Source organism: Arachis duranensis, chromosome 2 (assembly GCF_000817695.3).
Source record: "Arachis duranensis cultivar V14167 chromosome 2, aradu.V14167.gnm2.J7QH, whole genome shotgun sequence".
NCBI classification, from domain to species: Eukaryota; Viridiplantae; Streptophyta; class Magnoliopsida; order Fabales; family Fabaceae; genus Arachis; species Arachis duranensis.
In genome coordinates this window covers 10,145,804-10,153,046 of record NC_029773.3, presented here as the reverse complement: position 1 = coordinate 10,153,046, position 7,243 = coordinate 10,145,804, and the positions used below count along the sequence as shown (strand labels likewise).

The 7,243-nt window shown below is 29.4% G+C and overlaps 1 pseudogene; it reads right to left on the bottom strand.

Annotated features, from left to right (window-relative positions):
* Positions 1-1,413: 1,413 nt before the first annotated feature.
* LOC107473520 (uncharacterized) lies at positions 1,414-3,062 on the bottom strand (annotated as a pseudogene).
* Positions 3,063-7,243: the final 4,181 nt, after the last annotated feature.

Here is a 7,243-nt window from a genome sequence, read left to right as displayed (position 1 = left end):
TACATTTTCACATTAGATTGAAATTTATTTTCTATCTCCCAATTTTAAACTTCATTATTCATATGATTAATTTTTTTATAATATTTTTTATCTAGTACTCTCTCATGGATATTATTATTCTTTATGAAATTTTTATTTTTTTGTTTATATACGTTTTTTACCTATTATTTTTTATATAGAATAATAATAGTAAAATTATAGTGTATTAAAAAAGAGTACTAAGAGTACTAAAAATATCTATAAAAAATATCATAAAAAACTTTTAGATTTATTTTCATCATTGTTAAGATAAATATTTAATTTTTATTATTTTTAGAACTCTCTTTTATAATTGTAATTTTCGTGTACTATATTTTAGTGTAATTTTTTATAATATAAATTATGATCTCGTTAAAAAAGACAAATTAAATAAAAAATTAATAATATGTAATAATTTAATCATAAACATTGAATTCCAAAATAATATTAAGAATACGATTATTGAGAATACTGGAATAAGAATATGATGTAAAAGAATACTAAATTAAAAGTATGCAAAGTGAAGAATTCATGGTGACACGTACGCATGACCCACATGTACGCATGACAAACATTACGGGAGCCACATTAGCTTTTTCCGTTGGGTCTAACGGAGACATTTGGACGGAGGGACTGATCCGTCCAACTTTTAAGGATGTTAGGGACTTAAAAGTATTTTCAATGGTGGGGACGAAAATATCCTTTACTCAAAATATTTTATCAAATACAATTGTGGTGCTTGTACTTGTTGAAAGTTATTTTTAGTTTGATTTTACTAAATATAGGTGTTACAACTTTTAAAAATTTCTTTTAAAAGACAGTTTTTATAAGCTATTTTTGAAAAGTAAAAACTTTACAAACTAAACCTTAATCCAACTAATATTTGCCTTTCAATTATAATTTACTAGTGTTAAACCTGTGATGCACGGAGTTATATTTAAATTTGATAAGTTAAATTAAAAATAATATTTTATAACTATATATTTTTTAAATTTAGTATAACACTATCATTGTCGTTATATAATAAACGTGTTAAATATGTTGTTTTATCTTTATTCAAAGTAAAATATAAATAGAAGAGTTTGAAGTTTATAATATTTTTGAACCATAAGGAGGGAGACATGAAAAAAATAAGAACATATATAACTATAATAATAACATGTTAATTTTACACTAAATTTTATATCAAAAAGCTAATAAAAATTTATCGGCAACCTAGTATCTTACTAACTTCATTAGAAAAGCAATTGGCATAGGATGTTGTGCTCCTTGTTACACATTTCATTTCAAATCTGAAAAAAGAGTTATAGGTAAATTAGTTATATCTATAGTAAATATTTATACAAAAGTATAAATCATAACATGCTATTAAAATGAAAATAATATTATTCTTACCTAAATATTATTAAAAACCTCTTTGAACACGACATTTGTTGTTGATGACTTTGGATTGTCGTCTTCGTCTAGAATTAAAACTCTAAGGCCACTGCGACTCTTAACTATTGATAAAGCAACATAAAGTTGTCCATGGGTGAACACTGATTTTGGCAAATAAAGCTCTACATGTGATAATGATTAACCCTGACTCTTGTTAATGGTCATTGCAAAATAGTTAATGAAAATTGTATCCGTTGGAACTTAAATGGCAATTCTGAATCTAAAGGGATCAAGTTCATTCTTGGAATGTACACTTTATCTCCAATATTTCTACCGGTCACTACCGTCGCTCCAATTATGTTGCTGCCAAGTTCGTTAACTATTAATCTTGTCACGTTGCATAAACTTGATGTCTGGTCTATGTTTCGCAGTAGCATTACAGTGACTCTTAGCTTCAAAGTCAACTTGTGATTGGGTAGTCCCGAGCATTTGATGTCATTTAGGAACTCTGGTGTGAACCACTCTTGTTGTACATCTTCATTCTCATCAGCTTGACATGTTGTGTCAGAGCTTAAATACTTCTTTTCCATCCCTGGAAAGATTGTCAAGACAAAATCGTTTACTTTCTCGACACTCTCAAGCGTGGGTGCAAGAGTTGCCCTTCTCTGAAAATACCTGTAATTTGACATGTTTTGCAACAAATTTGGATATGCAAAGTCTACCAAATGAGAGAGAGGGTCATCAGTAGTTGTAATCAATAGATCATCTGGAATTTCAACTTTTGATTCATCACCAACAACAGAGCCAATATTTCCATTTCTAACATCAAGTATCCAATTAGCAAATCTCTTCATTTCACCATCATCTTGATCTGAAGAAGACATTAGAAGCCTCATATTCGTATGCAGTTTCAGAACCTTACAAAATAACCACAGATGGGATGAGTTAATAGCGGATGCCAATATATCTTGTCTACTTCCTTTCGGAATCACCGGAAGTATCTGTCTGAAATCACCTCCTAGAACAACAACCTTACTACCAAATGGTTAATATGTCTTATGTTGATCAGTAACTGACATAAGATCCTTGAGCGTCCGATCAAGTGCTTCAAAGTACATTTTATTGAGCATTGGAGCTTCATCCCAAATTATTAAGCTATTTTTGATGAGCAGCTCAGCCTTCAAACTGCCATGCTTGATGTTGCAAGTAGATTCATCAGTAATTGTAATGGGTATTGAAAATCTAGAATGAGCCGTTCTGCCACCAGGTAGGAGTAAAGAAGCAATTTCATTGAATGCGACATTTAAAACAATCTTTCCTTTAGACCGAATAGCAGAAGAAAATCCATTCCAAATAAATGTCTTACCACACCCACCATGACCATAAACAAAGTAAAAACCACAAGAGTCTGTAATAATAGCATTGAGTATCTCATCAAATACTAACATTTGCTCATGAGTTATCTTTTGTTCTGTATATAAGTTTGTATGAGTCAACTCATTTGTGTCATATGCTAACCCCTCCTCTATTAGCTTATTCTGAAAAAGGCGAACATCAGACATCTCAGGATATGACATTGATTGATAGTCTTTTAAAGATCTCGCATTGCTGTTGAGTATTTTCTCAATCTCAATAAGGCAGAGATTTTTCAATTCGTCATCAGTCATGTTTAGTCCTAGCAAAATCACATGGTGGTTTTATGAAATATTTAATAAGTAATTCCAAAATAAAACTATTAATATTATCAATAAAAATAAAGATAATAAGAGAATACAATCTTGATATAAAAAAAACACATAGTAAAATACCTTGGTTTTTCAAAGTTTTTCTCCTCTCATATAGTATTCCATCAGCTAATAATGTCCAAGTTGCATTCCAAACACGCTCTGGGTTGCTAATGCTATTAGTAGCATCGCAAATAGTTTTCTCAATTGATGACCATATGCAAGTTCAGCTACCTCATTAATAGCTGTAATGAATTTCCTATCATCGTACAGTAGTCCCATGGAATAGCAAGCATCTTGGAAGTTAGAATATGTAATTCCATTAACTGTCCTAATAGACTCATATGTTGTGCAACCTCTCTGAATAGCTAACAAAATTCTCATATAATAAATATCACATGTACCCGGTGGAACATAATTTAACCTCCCGATAGAATATCCTCTTTTGCGTGGATACCATTCCCTTGATTCTCTATCATAAACAAATTGATTTGGAAACTCAGCATACGTCAAAGTTTGACCTGCTTCAAATTTTTATTGGCCTCCATCCATGCTAAGAACATCGTACATTTTCCTTCCTCTTCTTCCGGAATTTCTTTAAGATCGTCATCATCTTTAAAGATGATATTTTGCTCTCCAAGCAAATGAAAGGTTAACCTCGTCACTGAAGGCCACCTTTGATGAATATCATACGCTAAGATTCTCCACACAGTCTCACATGCAGACAAATATCTACAATCATAAAATTGTTTGATCTCATCAATAACCTGAGCATCCTCTCCACTGGAAGCTTCATTTGTAACTCCAACTGCTACCCTGTCTGGACCTTTATTCACGTACTTGAACAAATATTTGATAGCATTCGACTTGTTACAGTACTCAACATTAACATGCGCTTAATAAGACATCAGTAGATATGCATTGTATGGAACCATATTTCTATTATCCATATGGACTCCCTTCTTCTTAGTAATCACCCCTGTGTCTCGTCTTCTATGTGATGGGTATCTACTATCATCGATAACTGTGGTTCTACTGAATGTCTTGGGATAATATTTGGTGCAGTACCTATCTTTCATGCAGGGAGATTTTGAGAATGCTCTACCACATGATCCATGAATCATATATGTAGATACAATTCTAAATAATTTTGGGTACCGAACAGGATCTGTTAACTCTGAAGATATTAACTGATCAATTTGAGTTGTCGTTGTTATCTTATGGTCTCCACTTAACCATAAAAGAATGTGAGCATGTGGTAGATCTCTTTTTTGAAATTCCACCGTATACATCCCTTATACCAAAAAGACAAAAAAAATATTATATTTAGACTATCTATTCTATGTATATGCTTTGATAAATTAAGGGTGATAATAAAAAGTCAACAATATGTTAAGTAAGAAAATATTTTGTCATTTATCTTATAACAATCTAAAGGAATATTTCTCTAAAAATAAGGTTGGATGATGAGCAATACCTGCATCTAGCACTCCAAATGAAATTCCTTGCTTAAGATCCGAGATTATCATGTCATGCATAATTTTGAACACTCTACACGATATATCCGGCCGGTCTTCAACCTTTAAGTTCCTTGGATTGTTAACCTTGCCAATCTCTTGTCAACTCGAGTTACATGTCATTGTGATGAAGAGGTCTGGATATCCATATTTCTTACAAATACCATAACATCTTGACAATTATTAAACATGTATCTCATGCCACCAGTGAAGAATGCAGGTAGGATGATACGTTTACCTGCTTTGGAAGCACGTATCTCACCCCTAATAACTGCATCTTGAATCCCTTTGTATATATCACTCCTTACCTTGGTTTGGTTGTTTCAATAGTAGGTCAAGCTTTGTGCTTCAATCATAGAAAAGCAATCAACCAAGAACTGTTGAAATAATCTTCCACCATTTTCAATGGTTGCATACTCGACCTTTCTCTCTTGTATTCTAAATGCTATGAACTCCCTTGAACTCACACGCTGTCTCTTTCTATTTTCATCAGCCCTATGAGATTCTCGCAAAGGAATGTCTTCTTGGTAGCCATCTTCACCATAAGGAAACATCATAGGGTACTGAAGAGGAATAAATGCGGTGTGTGTCTCATGAATCCTTTGCAGATGTCCGAACTTTAATTGAACTATAATATCACGCCCTGCATCTCTAGAATCAAAATCTCCTACTATTAGAGCTGCGACCTCGTTAGAAGATGGTAAATTGTAGACTCTTGCGTCCTTTGATATTTTCCGGTACAACCGTAGCCTTATATTTGCGATATCTCCTTGATTCAGGTAGTTTCTTACTATCCTAAATGTGTGAGCAAGAACATTATGTTGATCGATCATGTCCTTGAGGTCTAGAACTAAGGTCTGGTCAATGTTGTTGTTGATTGTTCTTGAACTGTATAAAACATCAATTGAAAAATATTAGTATTCATTATTAACCAAAATCAAAGTACGAACTATCTAAATATATCTTTAATCATTTTGGAATGTATGATACAAACTTGAAAATCCAACTAATATTTGCCTTTCAATTATAATTTATAGGAGTAATTACCTAAATTAGTCTTCAATATTTTTAAAATTGAACACTTTAGTCTCTCATATTTTTAAATACACAAAATCGTTCATAACATTTATTTTCATTAAATAATACAGTCCTTCTTCATAACAGTGACGATTGACGTAAAATATTAACTTGCACACATGACTGTTAAGTGTCGACGTATATGAGTTGGACAAATCAATTTCTAAGGTAAAATATAAAATAATCCTTGAATAATTTAAAAAATATCAACCATCCTGAGAAAATTTAAAAATTTTAAAACAATCCTTTCCAACATTTTTATTCATTTCAAAAGTCGTCTTATAATATTTTTATTAATTAGAATAATAAAATATTATTAAAAAATATATAATAAATAAAAAAATAAAAAAGTAAAATATATATTAAAAAATAATTTTATTTATTAATACTAAAATATTATAAAAAATAATATTATTTAATCGTTAATTTATGATATTTATATCGAAGTAATGTAGAAATCATAATGAGAAATTTTTATAATTTATGTATATGAGACAAAAAATAAAAGAAAAAAATCCATGATTTAAAAGAGAAACCATGTTAAAAAGTGAAAATCATCTTGGACATTAATTAAAATCAGATGTATTCATCATATGAGTGTTTTTAATAATTATTGCTAAAACTAGGGTTTTTTAAGTCGCTAGTCTAAGGGTACTTGTATTAGAATTATTTTTAATGATATTAGAATTATTTTTAAATTGTAAATTTCAAAATAAAAAATTTAAATAAACATACTTGTTTTTTTTTTTAAATTAGCATATTCATATTTTTGTAAATTAAAATTTTTAAATAAACATATTGTTGCGAATTTTATATTTATATAATTAATAAATGTTAAATAAACGTATTGTTACTAATTTTATATTTGTAGTTAGTGAAGGTTGGATATTGATTTTATAAATGAGTCAATGTATTATTACTGTGAGAAAACAGTAGAAACTACCATTATACGATGGCATCATCTCTTATTCTCTTATCTTGTGTCATATTGTTAGCTTCACTGGTTTAAACTTGATGAAACTCATGTTAATATATTTAGACTCATATCTTTCATTGGAAAAGTGTACAATTATATTATTAAAACCTAGATGTTATCTATCAGTTTGAACTTTTTGTAGATGGTGAGACTGTAAGTAATTATCTGTAAGAGGTTAGTTGTACATAAATTATTATAGAGTATAGAGATTTATCTCAAAATTAACTATTATCATAAATCATTACAAGACGTAGAAGTTTATATAAAAATTGATTACTATCATAAATTTTTATGGATAAATCATTACACTTTGAAAAAGTATATAATAATAGTCAATTTTCACATAAACTTTTACATTTTATAAGAGTTTATGATGGTAGTTTCATATAAATTTCTACATTTTTTAGTGGTTTAAGATAATAATAAATTTTTATATATCTAACAATTTATGTATAAATTAAAATTTATATCCTAAAATGATTTATATAGAATAAATAACCATTTTATATAGAACAAATTAAATACAAAATAAAAAATAACTATTTTAAAAAATT